The 17,642-nt window shown below is 43.3% G+C and overlaps 1 protein-coding gene across 2 annotated transcripts in view; it reads left to right on the top strand.

The window, feature by feature from the left end:
• The first annotated feature begins 5,396 nt into the window (after positions 1-5,396).
• The window catches only part of ZNF536 (zinc finger protein 536), a 471,582-nt gene continuing 459,336 nt past the window's right edge, over positions 5,397-17,642 (top strand). For both annotated transcript variants that reach the window (XM_060253717.1, XM_060253718.1), the window contains exon 1: positions 5,397-5,533. The gene's annotated coding sequence lies outside the window, so the exon portion shown is untranslated. The remainder of the gene's footprint in view (positions 5,534-17,642) is intronic.

The following is a 17,642-nucleotide window of genomic DNA, read 5'->3' as shown; positions in this document are numbered from 1 at the left end:
AGTTCACACATTTTTGTCTTAACTCAGGAAGGAAAAAAGGAAGGGTCCCCTGTGCAAGCACCAGTCGTTTCTGACTCTGGGGTGATGCTGCTTTCACACATTTTTACGGCAGACTTCTTTACGGGGTGGTTTGCCATTGCCTTCCCCGGTCATTACACTTTCTCCGGAGCAAACTGGGTACTCATTTTACCGACCTCGGAAGGATGGAAGACTGAGTCAACCTTTAGCTGGCTACCTGAACCAGCTTCCACTGGAATTGAACTCAGGTTGTGAGCAGAGGACTCCGACTGCAGTACTGTAGCTTTACCACTCTGCGCCACGGGGCTCTTCTCTTAGCTCAGTAAGGATGACCCTAAAGCACACTAATTTATGCAGTAGCTCACAGCTTTTATGCCAGTAGCTCACAAAGTACCATTTTTGCTCACAAGACTCTGCAGCTTAAAGGGAACATTGCTTTCTGATAGGCTCAGATTGTATTGCCCTGCTTCTTCCATTGTCCAAAGAACTGTGGTTAAACATGACATTCCGGTTACTAAGGGTTTTTTTGTAGCATGAACTCCTTTACATATAAGGCCGCACAAAAAGTCTTGTGCAAAACAATGGTGACATCAAGAGGTGTAGCCTAATATGCAAATGAGTCACTGCTGAACTTTTTCTACAAAAATAGCCCTGGACTTCCCAAACTAAACCTAAAAAGACCCCATGGAGAAGAAAGGAAGGTTTGTGCACCATTTGCATTTATTTTAAGGGATTGTTGTTATACAAGTGTAAGAAAAGCTGCACCTATTAACGTTTCTTTTTCTGCTCAACGTAAACAGAGTTACACCCATCTAGTAAGCCCAGTTCACACATTTTAGAGAACACCAGCTGACTGTCTGAACAATGACATGTAAGTTACAGGTTTTCCCCAGTTCCCGTGTCCATTATGCCGAATTTGTATTGTGGCTGTGGCATGTGTGGAAAGGGATTTCAGTCTCCTTCCATGTTCTGGATCGTAATGGTTCATGGGAATGTGCTGGCTGATTGGTCTGTTGAGGAAACCCTCAAGCATACAGGTTAGTTTCCCTATTGATCAAAGAGTACATTCTTAGCGCTGATCAGGAAAACAGCACAGTGGGGAAGGCTTATACCCCTTCTCCACATGTGTCACAGTCACAATCCGAATGGAGCACCATGCATGTGGGAATTGAGGAGAACCCCCAAGTCACATGACAGCTGTGCAGGACGTGGGGTTGGGGACCCCAAACCCAGCTGTTTTCTCCGTAATGTGTAAATTGGCCTGTTTCCTTTGGAATCAGCAGGCTAACTCTGCTTAGGGTGGAAGTGTTAGTAAGCATGAGGGGCCTCTTTTCCTTATTATCCTATTAAAGAATCAATTATTTCTACTGTCTAAATATTTAAATGATCCCCCCCTGCTTTAGTTACACATCCACAATCCTGTCACGTGAATGTCATTCCAGAGTCGCTTGTAAAATTTTCTGCAGTGAATACTTCTTGATTTTGTTGAAACTTGATAATTGATTGTCTTTAACTACTGGTTATATCAAGTACATGTGTCTCCCCCCCACCCCTCCCCTTACGACTGGGTGTGTTGGGGAGCTCTCCGATGTCGTGTGAAGAGCAAGTTGAACGACAAGTTGAGTATACAATTCAGAATTTCTGCTGCGTCGGTCAGTTAGTCATCCAATCAGGGGTACAAACAATAGCACATAACTCTTAGAAGTAACCAACACAGCATAAATTTCTGAATTGTATATTCATCTATATACATTTTGATCCATTCTGTCAAGTGTTGTTTTTGTTCCCTGGCTGGATGGCTCATGTAATTAACGAAGACCGAGAACTGCAGATTGAAATGCAAGGCACTGTTTGAATTGTGACTTCAACAAATGCCTAAGCACATGACCTTAAAATCCGCGGCTGACGAGGGAAGTTTGCATACTCGACAAGTTACTTTTAAAAAAAGAGAGTACATTTTCCCGCATGTGAAATAAGCCCTGGATTGGCCCCAAACAAGGATTTCTGGGGCTTCACTAAGTCATGTAAACTTAAGACATGTAAACTGTCTGAAGTACAAGTAATGCGGTAAAACTTAATATGGCGAGTTTTCTTCTGCGTTTGTGGAGCTAATTTATGGCTTCCTATTCTGCACCAGCAAACAGCACTCTCTCTCTCTTTTTCCTGTGTGTGCAATATTTCAGGTATATTGGAACAAGTGAACATGTTGGTCAGAGCGCTCAGTTCAAATCCCTCTGAAGACCACTTTAAAACATTTATTAATTTAAGGAGGCTGCAATGCTATAGGCTGGAACCTATAACTTCTTTCCATTCAATGAGGAATCTCCTTCCAGAGGAAGAATTCATTTCCTCTAGAGCAAGATGTTTCACCTGCCAGAAGGGAATTTTAGCATCCAAGCCTGTGTCATTCTGTATACTCATCTGTGTTAACTCTCTGCTCCTCTCTTTTTCGGGGTCACTCTTTAACACCCTCCCCACCCAATTCTCTGCCTTCTGTCATTTTGTTTTCCTTTCTGTGCATAAAAAGAACAAGCCTGTGCCAGCTCTGTTACTAATGCTCTTGCATCTGCAGGACTCCACACCCCTAATTGTTGCTCACTTTCTGTATCCCACAAGTCTCTTACCTTCCATCACACCCTCATTTCTCCTTTTTCTTTCTGTGCCTACTGGTCTCATCAGATGGTTCCCACATGAAGGGACTTCCACATGTTCTGTTTGGCAAGCACTGCCGGGAGATGCAGCCGGTCCCAGCTGTGTCTCAGTGTATTGGTATGAAGGATGTATTTCTAAACATGCACATATGTGTCTGTTTCCACACATTATAGTTTTCTATCTTAGGCAGGGCTTTTTTGTAGCAGGAATTCCTTTGCATATTAGGCCACACCTCCCTTACGTAGCCAGTCCTCTTGTATTAATAGCCCTGTAAGTTCTTGAAAGATTGGCTATATCAGAGGTGTGCGGCCTAATATGCAAAGGAGTTCCTGCTACAAAAAAAAGCCCTGATTTTAGGGATTATCAGAGTTCAGCAAACTGCAACAACCTGGAAAAACTGACAGCCATTCAATTGCACAACTCTGAAACTTGGGAGAGAAGACGCAGCATGAAACATGGTGCAGGTTCCCTCTCAATCCCTCCATTTTGGTAGTGAGGTGGACGAAGTCTGCAAACAATAGGTTTGGTATAGTGGTTAAGCGTGTGTGGACTCTTATCTGGGAGAACCGGGTTTGATTCACCACTCCTCCACTTACAGCTGCTGGAATGGCCTTGGTTAGCCCTAGCTATCTCAGGAGTTGTCCTTGAAAGGGCAGCTGCTGTGTGAGCCTTCTCAATCCCACCCACCTCACAGGGTGTCTGTTGTGGGGGGGAGAAGATATAGGAGATTGTAAGCCACTCTGAGTCTCTGATTCAGTGAGAAGGGCGGGGTATAAATCTGCAGTCGTCTTCTTTTTTCCCCACGACTTTTCTTGGTAGCAAGAACTCCTTTGCATATTAGGCCACCCCCCCACCAATGTAGCCAATCCTCCAAGAGTTTACAGGGCTCTTAATACAGGGCCTACTATAAGGTCTTGGAGGATTGGCTACATCAGGGGTGTGTGGCCTAAAATGCAAAGGAGTTCCTACTACAAAAAAAGCCCTTAGGGGACCACAAATGATCAGCCACCCTGAGCCTGCTTTGGCGGGGGAGGGTGGGATACAAATAAAATTTTACCTTACCTTACCTTAGAGTAGGGCCTTCCATTTGCCCAGAGGCCTTATGTTGTACAGGCCTGATGTAGATGCCTCAAAGCAAATTAGTCAGCTGGCTGGTGGGGGGAAGCCCCGCCCCCACAGCCACCATGTGACTTTCCACCTCTGGAGGCTTCAGCCTCCAATTGGAAAGGCTTCCTCTTGGGATGGTGTGTCTCTCTTACTTTGAAGAAGTTGGCAACTTGTGAGTAGAGATGCCAATCCCTCGCTTCAGAGTCGCCAGAACGGGGGGCAGGGAGGGAAATGTCTGCTGGACACTTCATTATTCCCTATGTAGAGATTGATTCTCATAGGATATAATGGGGAATTGATCTGTAGGTATTGGGGGCTCTGGGGGGGCTGTTTTTTGTGGTAGAGGCACCAAATTTTCAGTATAGTATCTAGTGCCTCTCCCCAAAATACCCGCCCCCCCAAGTTTCAAAATGATTGGATCAGGGGTCCCATTCTATGAGCCCCAAAAGAAGGTGCCGCTATCCCTCATTATTTCCTATGGAAGGAAGACATTTAAAAAGGTGTGCTGTCCCTTTAAATCTGATGGCCAGAACTCCCTTGGAGTTCAATTATGCTTGTCACACCCTTGTTCCTGGCTCTGCCCCATGTCTCCTGACTCCATCCCCAAAGTCTCCTGGCTTCACCCCCAGAGTCCCCAGATATTTCTTGAATTGGACTTGGCATCCCTAAAGCAAATGTTTAGGGGAGGGGTCCTCAATATGTTGCCAGTCGGTTCCATGGTGACCACCAACACTTTCCTGGTGCCTGCCTTCAGAAAGTGGGCAGGAATGTATAGGGCTTTTGCCCCACAGGGCTTCTGGTTGGTTGTGTCGATAAAAAGACATCCTGTTAAATAGAGCTTCTGCCTGAAATGTTGAAAGATTATTATTCGTGTTACATCTAATTCTGTTCTCTGACATTTTGTGGCTGGCTTTGCCTCCTGTCGCAGCCATTTTGTGATTGCGCCCACCATCGTAAAGTTGCCAGGTCTGTGTTGGAAAGTCCCTGGAGAGGGTGAGGTTTGGGGAGGGGAGGGGCCTCAGCATGGTACAATGCCGTAGAATCCATCCTTCAAAGCAGCCATTTTCTGCAGGAAAGCTGATCTCTGCCAGCTGAACTCAGTGGTAAAAGTGGGAGATCTCCAGGCCCCACCTGGCACCGGGCAACCCTAAATCAGAATTCCAAAGGTGCCAAGAAGATCAAAAATTTTGGGGACCCCTGGTTTAGGGCCTGATGCAGCTGAGCCCAACAGGCAGCATGGTGCTTTGTATTTGGCTATCCTTTAAAGTAGCCTTGTTAGCACATTTAAGTATTGGATAATAATAATTGTGCACCATCAAGTCACACCCAACTCTTGGGGACCCTAGAACCATGGGGTTTTCAAGGCAAGAGGTGAACAGGGGTTGTTTACCATTGCTTTCTTCTGCATAACATCCCCAGTCTTCCTTGGTGGTGTCCCATCCAGGTGGTAACCATGACCCTGTTTATTTCCAAGATCATGCTAGGCTGGGCTATCAGACTGCTAAAGTATGGAAACTAATATAACTCAAAGGTTGTCAGCATTGCAGAGTTGATACTTGTGGTAATACATGAACAAGAGCTGTCTGTGTCAGCTGGAATTTATTTCTGTTTTCACAGATGGGGAAAACTGAGGTGGAGCGATTAAGGGACCTCCTCTGAGTTCTTCTCTGAACCAGGATTGTTTTTTTCAGAGGACGTCAGGTCCTTCTCATCATGTGTACAGACTACTGAGACCACAGTTTTCTATATGCTCCAGGTAAGAACATGCTGCACAGCTTTGCCCTGGTGTCATGTTTTGTGTTCTGAACTTCTTAGACTTTGGGGGCATGCACTGATTCTTAAAACCTGTTGATGTGTAGATAGATACAAGATGGGGGAGGGGGCTGTGGGGACTCGTTGGGGGCATCTCATTTTCTCCTCCCCACTATGTCCTGTTTTCCTTTCCTGAAAGCCCCCCATAGCCTCTCCTCTTCTACTGCCTCTTTCCCACCCACTAGCCAACCTACCTTTTTTTTTTTTTTGCCCCCTTCAGCTTTCCCTTCTTCCCTTCCTTGGCATTCTGTTTCTAGAGAAATTCTGCATGGTTCTTCTGGTCTCTGAGGACACACACCAATTTCCCACTCAGCTTACACTGCTCTCACGTTCCTCTTCTCAGCGGGGCTTCCTTCCGACTTCACGCTATTTGCCCTGGGGCTGCAAGTAACGGTGTTTTCACGCAGCAAACAGAAACCTCTAAAACCCAGTTTCTGTTTGCCATGCAAAACCGCTGACGTTACTTGTAGCCCCAGGGCAGATAGCGTGAAATCGGAAGGAAACCCCACTGAGAATAGGAACATGAGAGCGGCATAAGGTGAGTGAGAAATCGGTCAAAGTGTTGTGTGGACAGATACACCCTTTAATATTTAGGAATATTTTGCCATATTCTTTTGCCTCTGTGTTTTGCAGAGCATAGAATGCCATTGCAAAAATAGAAATTGTATCGAGTGTTCAAACTGGCAACCTGATAAGCAGAAACTGGCAGACTTAAGAGCAGCCCAGTGCTTATTGAAGCACAAAGTTTCCCCAGGCCCAGGGTGAACTCCTGTGACCATTATGTCTCCTGGTTGAATCAGGGCTGCTGTTGGCCTAATGAGGGCCCACTTCTGCTGCCTCCAACTAGGGTTGCCAGGCCTTATCTGGCTCCTGGTGGGGGGAATCTTCTTGCATGCATGGAAGTGACATCATCATGCTGGGACGCTCTAGTAATTTGGGTGAAAACTCTTACTCGAATTGCTAGAGCATCCCCTGCATGACACCGTCATGTTGGGACAGAGCAACAGAGCTCTTTGGGGGTGGGGATCCTCCCGCCAGCCAGCTGTGTGCTGGCAGGTTGGGAGCCCAGAAACTGGGGGAACTCCTGCCCCCAGTGGGAGGTTGTGAAGCCTACCCCAATGTTGGGCTCCCTTAGAGACAGAAGTCTGGTCTCCCTCTCCCTCTCCTACCAACCTGTTCTATACTTCATAGCTCTAAGGAGTGTGGTTAGAGGATGGTGGGTGGAGCCAAAGGGGAAGGGCTAGTGCATGGTAGAGGAGTGGTAAAAGGAGGAAGGGACAGTATTAAACAGAAAGAGGTGGTGGTGGTTATACTCTGTTGCACAGGGCCCAAGACAGCATAGATATTTTAGCCATAGAATGAGAGCTCTACACTTTCAAAAAATTGTGTTAATTTCTGGATGCTTGTTTTGGGATTTTAGGGGGAGATACTTTTTTGGATTCTGAACATTCAGGGCTGTTTGCCAAATCACCTTGTCCCCCACCCCTGAACATTCAGGGCTGTTTGTCAAATCACCTTGTCCCCCCACCCCCTGCCCCAGATGAGAGAGAGGAGCTGAAGGGAGGGGAGGGAGATAGCTGGTCATATCAATCAGCTCTCAGTTGGTGTCTCCAGTCCCTTTACATTTTAAAGGAACTAGAATCCTCTAATGGTTAATGCTGATGAACAACTGATAGTCCCTGGACAGAGGCCAGGTTTTAAAGGGAGTAGGAAAACTGAACTGGATGGCCCAGGTAGCCTGATCTTTTCAGATTTTGGAAGCTAAGCAGAGTTGGTCTTGGTTAAAATTTGGATGGGAGACCACCAAGGAAATCTAGGGTAACTATGCAGAGACAGGCAATGGTAAACCAGCTCTGAACATCTCTTGACTTGAAAAACCCATGAGGGGTTGGCTTGCCATAAGTCTGCTGTGATTTGACAGCATTTTCCACCACCAGAAGCCCAGTTGGGTGGACCAAAGCTAAGTTTACCAGCTACTGGCAATAATGGGGCCATGATTTCCTGTAGGTAGACCTGGTCTCTCTGCAGCCCATGAAGTCATGGCTCATTACTTCCAGTGGATGATAAAACTGTCCTTTGTTCACCTGACTGGACTTCTAGTCTGATTAAAATTTAAAGGGACAACAGCAGATAGTCTGACAGAGAGGTACTTTCCTAGCGAGCATCAGAAAATGGTGAGTGGTTGGTTCGATTAGCAGGCAGGCTCCTGCACTCTTGGAAGGCTTCACTGCCCCGCTTGATTGGCAGGTGGGCTCTTGGCTTCCTGGGAGGTGTAGCCAGGAATACAGCAACTCCTGACCCATTTGGCAGGCAGCAAAACCTTGCCGGAAGTCAGGAGCCCACCAGCCAATCAGGCAGGGCAATCTAACCTCATGGAAGTGCTGGAGCCCCCTTCAGCCCAGCCAACCACCCGCCGTTTTCCAGTAACGATGACTAGAGGCCAAATTTGCCTTGGTACCACTAATGGGGCTATTATTTCTTATGAGAGAAGCCAGGTTTACCCATAGGAAATAATTTCCTATGGGTAGAGCTGGTCTCTTTAGCAAGTAGGAAATACTGGCTCCATTATTTCCAAAGGCAAGTAAACATGGCCTCCCCTCTTCCTAACCATCAGCTGGGTATTCTAATCCCTTTACATTTTTAGTTGATGCTGACTAACAGCTGTTTTGGGGCCAGATTCCTCTTTCTCCGTTCTCACTCCCAAGCTTCCCTGAAAACCAAACATTCTTGAAATTCCAGGGGATAAACTTTCGCTACTCTGAAAATTTCAGGAGTGTTTGGTGTTGCTTCAGATTTCACTTTGCTGACTTGAAACAGCTAATTTTGGGTTTAATTTCAGGTTGGGCATATCTGGATGCATACCCCTGCACAGGGCTTTTTTTGTAGCAGGAACTCCTTTGCATATTAGGCCACACACCCCTGATGTAGCCAATCCTCCAAGAGCTTACAGGACTCTTATTACAGAGCCTACTATAAGGTCTTGGAGGACTGGCTACGTCAGGGGTGTGTGGCCTGATATGCAGAGGAGTTCCTGCTGCAACCCCCTCCCCTGCCCCTACAAAGAACCACCATTTGGTTATCCCCAGTGGTGGTGGCTAAACAGAGAAGAATACAAGATAGCAGCTTGCGCTTCAGACATGGTGGTGCCACAGATAATAGGGTCTAGAATACAGTTCCTAGAGTCTAAGGTTTTGTTCTCCTAATGCCTGAAATTTCTAAAGTTAAGGCATACTTACCTGGCACCACAGTTTCAGTGTTTACACTGGAATATTAGCCTGCAGTGCTGGGTCATGTCCCTCCAACTCTGGTATTATGCCACAGTTTGGAACTTTCTGCAGCTGATTTGCCTCCAACCTAAGTATTTATTCTCTAACTCAGCAAGTCTTAGGTTTGGACTAGTAGATCAGGGGTAGATGTCTTTTTGCCTACAAAAAGACTCTCCAGATGTCCAGATGTCTTTTTGCCTACAACTCCCATCAGCCCCAGCCATTGGCCAAGCTGGCTGGGGCTGATGGGAGTTGTAGGCAAAAAACATCTGGAGAGCTAACGTTCCGTACCCCTGTTCTAGATAATCAGGTTCTCTGCTTGGAATGAGTTAAATGTCACATTTCTTTCTAACAACTCTCCTCAGAAAAGGTAACTGTGTGATGTGGCTTCCGCTGGACTTTGGAATCAGTGGGAAAGTCTATGGGGTTTTCTAAGTTAATATCTCCTTCGATTTAAATCAGGGTTTTGCAAAGTGAGTCTGCAAGTTATTCCTCCCTTCTCCTTTCCCTCTCCCATCTCTCCCCCCCACACCCCTTCTCCAGTCTGCAATTCACTGTCTATATTTAAGCATTTGTATACAGATTGTAAAGAAGCATAAAGTTGCTTCAGTTTGGTGATGGCAGTTATGGGTATAGCATCGCGAAGGAGCTGACTGTAATTGCTTAAATGACACCTTTTGCAAAACATTAATCTTTATGCAAATGGTTCTCTTTTGAACAGGCTGCCTTAAAAAACATTCTTTAAAAAAAAATTCCCTGTCTTTTCAATGGTCTTCTCTTAATTCTGTTTGAGCTACATCAGGGCAATGGGAGGGAAACGGAGAGAAAAAATTCTGCCATTAAAGTCCTGTTCTTTGTGAATTTACCCCCTCTTTCTGTAACCCCAGCAATCTTTTTAGCAAGCCATGGTTCAGCAAACTGGCACACAGCAGCAGTTATGCAGTGGAAAAATCATAAACCAGATGGAAGCTTTACATTTTTGTTTAGTTTTTAAGAGCAGGGTTTTTTTTTTATAACATCGCTTAAAATCGTTCTGATGCCGCGTACTGTTTACACTTAAGACTTTGTAGCTAAGATGTTTACACGACAGAGAATGTTTTAAGATATTTTATAGTTATGATATTTAGATAATTGGCAAGAAAAAAGATAGTTTGTTGAGATTACACTGATGTTGGTAACCGTGAAGTAACTTATGAGACTCAATAAATATGTCCAGTACGGTGGAAAGTACAAACTCAGTTATAACAAAACAACACAAGAGGGATGTCTTTTTAGTGAAATCATTTCCTTTTCTTAATCAAAAGATGACAACCACAGTCTTAGAACTCCCATCTGTAACACACCACCCTGCATATCTGTGTATCTACTGTGGTTTTCATTTTCTAAAGGATTGATAAAGTTAAATCCGTTGCTATATTGTTTGAAAAATAATACTGAAACACTAATGTGAGTCCTGTGGAGAAGCTGACAAAGTTCATCCTCTGTGGAATACCTCCAGTGATCAAAAATCAGTCTGCATAACTTCTGTTTTAAGTGCTTCATTTTCATAAGAATGTGGCTTCAGTGTTTTAATGAAGAATGCGTTTCTTCTGAGCATCTGGTTTTTGAAACTTTTTTTTTCAATGCATTAATCAAAAACAATAACTTCTTTTAACTTTTGTTAAGTGCTCAGAAGAGAAGTATGAAATAATCTGTGTGTGGGCTTCAAATGTTGGGAATGCAAACATTTCACAATAAACATGTGTAAATGAAAGTTTTTGGCCAGATATGCTGCGAGATAATACATGCTGGGTTAATTAATGCATACTCCATTAAAATAAACCTCTCTTTCAAGATCTGACCAATAAAAATCATTAGTATATTTGGATCATATGTGGCTGATGGATGGCTTTTAATGTGTATGTTCAACTTCTGCGGAAAAGATTGCCCTTGAAAAACCTAAAACCAGATTTCAAATTACAGTCAAAGCCTTCCATTACATCCCTGTCCTTTCTGTATTTTCAATATAGTGATATGATGAATTATTCCAGTTTTATCTGCTATACCTGCAATTGATTTACTATTGATAGCTTTAAATTTATCATTCTAAATGTGCAAATCACGGTTTTGTAGCCAGAGAGTTGTGTAGTTTCAAAGACATTGTTCTCCTCTAGAATGTAGTATCTGATTGTAGCTGTAATCAAATTACTCTACCGCTTTATTTTTAATGAAAAAAAGTGTTTATCTTTCCTGATCTTGAACACAGCCATTTTGTTAGTAATCTTATGTGTAAAAAAATCGTAGCATGCTGCTTGTGAAATTGTCCATGTAACTAAGCATTTATTTTATTTACATTTTTTTCCTTCTTCCGTTGTCATCCAATTAATCTAGTTTTAACTGGTTGGCTTTAAAAATGGGGGGAATTCTCTTGATATTCCTGCTGTACTGCATCATCACCCTGAATTAACTGAAAGACAGGCATCAAGGTGTTTACAGAGTATGTGAACAAAGGTGTCAACTGTTTCTGATTTGCCCTTATCGTAAGAATAAGAATTGTTGTATTCTATAACGATATACCGTACTTCCTATAAGCAGCTACACAGAGACTTCATTTTTATTCTCCTTTGAAAACATTCTCTCTCTCTGTTAAGGTCTGAAAATGCCCACAAAGAGAAGCATATTACATGCAAGAAAGATGGGGGTAACCTCGTAGATGGTGTGTTCGACGTAGATTTGGGAAGGCCCTTAAATGCTATCTCCTAAGCATTGCTGGGTTAAATACAACCAGCTTTTTTTAATTCCAGTCTCATAAAATTTGTTTCCTTAGTACATATCCCATCTGATGTTATTTTTGTCCGCGCAGGTCTCAGTCACCAGTATAGCCTTTTTGATGGTCCCTTTCCCACCAGTCCCGTCTGTAAAATGGAAGGGATGGTTGACTTGAAGTCAGTCTCTTTGAGGGAAAAGAGAGAAAACAATGACCACTTACGAAGGGGTAATTCACAATGGTGCCCTGACCTGGATGGCTCAGGCTATCCTGATCTCATCAGTTTTCAAGAGGTAATCAGGGTTGGCCCTGGTTAGTTTTTAGAATTCAGGGCTGGGAAACCACCAAAGGATTCCAGGGTTGCTATGCAGAGGAGGGCAAGGGCAAACGGAACTTCTCTTAACCTTGAAAACTCCATGAAGAGTTGTCATAAATTGGCTGCAACCTGATGACAGTTTACACATGCACACAGTTCAAAGAGGTAGACATGGCAAGCCAATGATTTACTGCAGGTGTCTGCATGGTGAGGAAAATTGCATCTCCGTCTCATTGGTCTGCTCTGTAAAACTATTGTTGGTATTTATATTAAGGGGAAAGTGGATGTGGAGGTTCAAACCAGATGTGGTTTAAGAGATCATCATCAGGACAATAAAGGATGGCAAGATTTCCATCTATCTGCGATCAGCCTCTAGTGAGATTCTGTGCTCCCAGTAGGTGAAGTTAATTGACTGAGATTTAAAGACTCACCAAGTTTAGGAGGTTGATCTTTTTATCCAAATATTAGTAATTATTATAAAAACCATGGGTGAGATGTTATCTCTGCTACATTCCATCTTAATTGTCCCATCTGTAAACCCAAAGTGATCATGATGAAAACTCCAAGAAAGAAACCAAGGGATTGTAGCTGAAACATCTTGTAATATCTCAGCTTGGTAGAGAGGATAGATATTATGGGATAAGAACCGTAAGTCTCAGCTACCTTTGGAACAACCTGGGGTAGTCTTGATCATGGGTTGGCTTCAGACTAAATTTGGAGTTTACATTTATTCCCACTTCCAAGGGCAAAGCCCCCCTTCTGCTGTTCCTTGGGGTCCTCTGTCCTTCAGGAATAGCTTGTTGTGGAGATCAGTGGGGTAGGATGGGGGGGGGCAGTTCCACTGAAGGAAAATTTATAGTTCCATCCCAAATAGAGTTATACCCTTCTAAGCCCATTGACTTCAATGAACTTAGAAGGGTGTGACTCTTTTTAGGATTGCATGTCAGTCTGGGTCCAACTTCATGTTTGCAAGAACTGTTCATGTGGTAAAGGGAAGCAAGAAATTGATGTACATGAAAAGGAAATCTGACTAATCCTAAAGAAATATGATGTAGTCTCTGGAGGGTTTTTTTTGTCATTTATGTATTGAAAATGAGCAGTAAGATATTTTAGTGTGAGAAGGACAATAGTCCCTTTGTGCCTGTGAAAGTGAACAAAGAATTGCCTTTCTTTGAGTGATATTTTATGTGAACGATACTTTTTACCCCTCCCCAACATTAAAAAGGACTTTCCCCTTAGCTTATGATCAAATTTTAGCCATCTTACTGCAAGCTTATTTGTGAACCAATAACAAACACTCTAGTTCTGTTTTGTTTGTGTATGCTGCTAGTTTTAATAAAAATTGTGGTGTTATAAACAACATCACTACAGATTTTTCGGGTGTCTGTAATGAGTATCTTCTGGCACTGGATTTTGGAGGATTTATTAGTAGATTTATATTGAAAATTGCAAAGGCCACAATCCACAACTCACTCCTTCTGGAACAGACCTATTGATTCCAGTAGGATGGCTCCAAAGTAAATGGGATGTAGTTGGCAGCCAGAGCTGGCCTAGAAAACAGCTGAAGATGAGAGAGCCAGTCAGAAGAGAGTTGAATAGTGGATGGGAAGCCGCATAGTTTATTAAAAACTTTTAATGGAAAAACAACTGGATGCAATAGGGCTGTGGTCACAGGGAACTAAGAAAGAACTAGCAGTAAAATATCTAAAAGTTTTCTGAATTTAGAATCCTAACAGGTGGATCTTGGAGATCCAAGTGAGTTAATCTCAAAAACATAGAAACAGTTCTTCACAAGAAATATCAATCAAATAATTGTGTGTGTGTGTTTATTCACTTGCCCTGCATTTCTCTCCAGTTGGGACCCAGTGAAGGTGTATATTGTTCTTTTCTCCTTTGTTTTCTCCTCACAACAGCCCTGTGAGGTAAATTAGGCTGAAACCGTGGGCCCAAAATCACCCAGCAGGACTCCACGGCAGAGTGGGGATTTCAATGCTAAGGCAGCTTCTCAGTCCAAAAGAAAGGAAATAAACTTGCTTGGCAAGCACTGCTTCTCAGTAGTTCTCCAAAGGTGACACAAGATGGGACCAGGTAGAAATAGGGTTCTTCGAGTAGCCAGGGCTTTTTTTGTAGCAGGAATCCCTTTGCCTATTAGGCCACACCCCTCTTATGTAACCAATCGGAGGACCTACTGTAAGCTCTTGGAGGAGTGTGTGGCCTAATATGCAAATGAGTTCCTACTGGGCTTTTTCTACCCCAAAAGCCCTGTATTATAGTAACTGCTTCAAGACTGCCAATGAGGGGGAGTTCAGTGCCTCCCTCAGTTGCTGATTTCACTGTTGAACAACTCTTACTGTAAAAAAAACTTTTTCCAAATATCCAGCCGGTATCTTCCCACCCTTAATTTAGACCCGTTATTGCAATTCCTCTCCTCTGCTGCCAATAGGAACAGCTCCCTGCTCTCCTCTAACTGATAGATCTTCAAATTCTTCAAGAGAGCAATCACATCTCCCTTCAACCTCCTCTTCCCCAGTCCCTCTTCCCCAAGTCCCTCAGCCTTGGTCTCCAGGCCCTTGATCTTCCTCGTTTCTCTCCTTTGTACCTGCTCCATTTTGTCCACATCCTTCTTGAAAAGAAGCCTCCAGAACTGTACATAGTTCTGCACAGAACTGCATACACATAGGTTAGAGCTGAGACAGAATAACTGGCTCCTAATAACCCAACAAGCGTCCTCATCAGAGAGGGAATTCAGATCCAGATTGAACCACTACAACTGTGTTAGCTATCCCTGTCCTGAGGGAGAAAAAAACCCACAGGCCAACAAGGCCTGTTGTCAAGTTTTTAAACAGCACATGAGTGTCCTCAGAACACAGTTTTAAAACTGGCAGAAGTGGGAAAGGGGCTTGGTCTGTAAATGCCAAATTTGGCAAGCAATTAAAGCCATAAAACTAACTAATAATCCTCCTGTGGAAGCTAAACAACAGTAAAAAAATTGGGTAAGATATTTAGGACTGGAAAAAGTTCACTGTATGTGAGCAATAAGTATTGGTTGTTTTTTCTTTAAAGCACTGCATTCATTTTTGGCTGCATGGCTCCTACTGACTTGAACAGCAGTAGTATAGCTAAGATTCCTCCCCATTAATACATACCTTGGAAATACTATTGACGGAAAAAAGTCTCTTTAAGAGCTAAAAGTCAGAGCATGTAGAGCTAATTCTCAGCCTCTTTTACCTAAACTGTTCTGCTTTATTATTATTGTGGTCTGTAAGTACCTTCATGGTTGCAAAATTTCTGATAGCAGATGGGTCTTTAATGCAACCCAATGGATAGAAAGCAAAGCTAGCTGGCATATTCAGACTAGAAATAACTCACACAAAAACATTTCTGAGGGTAATCAACAACTGGGGTGATGTCTACAGCCCTGATTTTTTAAAAAACAAAAACAAAAAACAGGCCAATAGGTCCAGGGAAAAGCTTGGCTCTTCCAGAGAATTTAATTGAGTCTTTGCTCTGTGGGATCAATGTGGGCAATGTGTATGGGGGAAACAGAAGCCCTGAGTGTTGGTTACATTTTTGAAATTACAGATGGATGGTCATGTTAGAGAGCCAGCATGGGTTAAGAGCTGCGAACTCTCATCTGAAGAAACAGGTTTAATTTCCTGCTCCATGTGAAGCATGCTTGGTGATCTTAGGACAGTCACAGTTCTCTCAGAACTCTCTCAGCCCCATTTGTCTAACAAAACGCCTGTTTTGGGGAGAGGAAGGGAAGGCAATTGTAAGCGGTTTTGAGACTCCTTAAGATAGAGAAACGTGAGGTGTAAACCCCCCCCCCTTCTTTGTTTATTGCAGCACAACAAAACAGGGATTTTGTGGCACTGTAAAGACCTGTAGAGGTCTACTCCTCCTTCCAGCATAAGGATTGAAGATTAGAATCTGCTGGTTTGGAGTGCAATGTTTTAAATCTCTTATAACTCTATATGTTTTTATTCCACTCTTCCACCAAGGAGTGTCGGGGTGGGGCTTACATGATTCCACCCCTCCTCCATTTTAGTCTTGTATCGTGTGAAGTAATTTAGACTGACAAAGAAGATCATTTAGTGAGTTTTGTGGCAGAGCGAGGATATAAACCCAGGGCTCTATATTCTAACCACTCTTAGGCTGTGGTCAGACTGGCAGTTTGGGGTGCTTTGGAGGTGGCGCTAAATACTCCATTTCATTTTGTGATGGAAATTTTTTATCAGATTCCCACTCTGATCTGGGCACACTGTGTGCTTCTTCCATGGTTGGCCATTCAGATAAATGCTGCACAACCACCATGGAACACACAATCTAGTCTTAGTATTTTTTTTAAATTGATTTTTTAAGCATTTCTTGGGTACGCATGTGTGCCCATGTGCATATGTGCTACCATAAAAAGAAAACAGAATGGTGAAATTGAAACTACAGGTTCACACTTCCAAACCGGTTTGAGCATGCACTGAGGGAGTGTACATATCAATGGGATGAATGTACGGGGATCTGTTAGCACCTGAATTCAACTACTATCAATTTACTCTGTCTCCAACTCATCTTAAGATGAGGTGAGTGCGAGTTGGGAACAGCTGCCAGATGTGGTTGGCAGATGTGACCGAGCCTGTTTAATCCTTTAGGGGTCCATGACTATATCGGGCCAAACTGCACGTCTGATCACAGCCATTGTGGAACAATTATTTTATTTTGTCAAATAGTCATACCCTACTGCTCTCCACAATGGGGGGCCCAAAGTAGCAGGTGCTATTGTCCTCCCTGTCTCCATCTTAACTGCTCAACAGCAACCCTGTGAGGTAGCCTAGGCTGAAATAGTGAGTGACTGGCATAGGGTGATCCGGCAAGCTTCTATGGCAGAGCAGATTTTAACCTAAGTTTCCTAGATCCTTGTCTGGTGCTCTAACCACTGTTTAGGCAATTCTTGAAAATCTTAGAAGCTAGTAATCAGGAATGAAATTTGTGATACTAACGAAAGCTGGAGATACTAACGAAAGTTCCAGGGATCTTTCTTAAACCTAATTAAACATTCTCCTGACAAGTAACAAGTCCTGAAGCAAAGCAACTAAAAAAATTGTGGGTCTGATAAATGTTGGCCTTTAGGACACCTGTGACTATGTTGAAGTGTATCAGCAGAACACATTTGAAGTATAGGACTGATTAGAATAATCCGCTTCTATGTAGGAATCTCTGGTTCAAATCTTCATTTCTTGATAAAGCATGGACAAATCCCATCTTCAGTAGAATGGGCAAGAATAGTGCCCCTCATCTTTTCTTCAAAGGATGGTTGGAACAGGATGTTCTGAAAATGTATTGATTGTGAGGCCTTGAGGATAAGAAAACATCCTTCCATTGGGAGATGTTCTTCAACCTGCTTAATTAAAAAGCAGTCAAACAAACAACTCATCAGTGTCCTGTGTACCGCAACATAACTTCCTGGGAAAACCTAGAAGTGATGCTGTGTAGCTCTAGGAATTGCTGGAATCACTATGATTTTACTGTAGAATTTCTAGGGATTCGTAGAGCTATCAGGAAGTGACATCATGGTACATAAGGTGCTACACTTCACCATATCCCTGCCCCCCAAACACCTGCCAGTTTGGTAGGCATGTCCTGATATGGCCTGACCACCCTAGCCTATGCTTGATTTTTTTCCTCTGAAGATGTTTATGCTTCTACTCTTTTAAACATGTTCTCCTACTGG

Source organism: Heteronotia binoei, chromosome 14 (genome assembly GCF_032191835.1).
Source record: "Heteronotia binoei isolate CCM8104 ecotype False Entrance Well chromosome 14, APGP_CSIRO_Hbin_v1, whole genome shotgun sequence".
NCBI lineage: Eukaryota > Metazoa > Chordata > Lepidosauria > Squamata > Gekkonidae > Heteronotia > Heteronotia binoei.
Note: the sequence above shows the minus strand (reverse complement) of the source record. Positions and strands in the feature narration are given on the sequence as shown.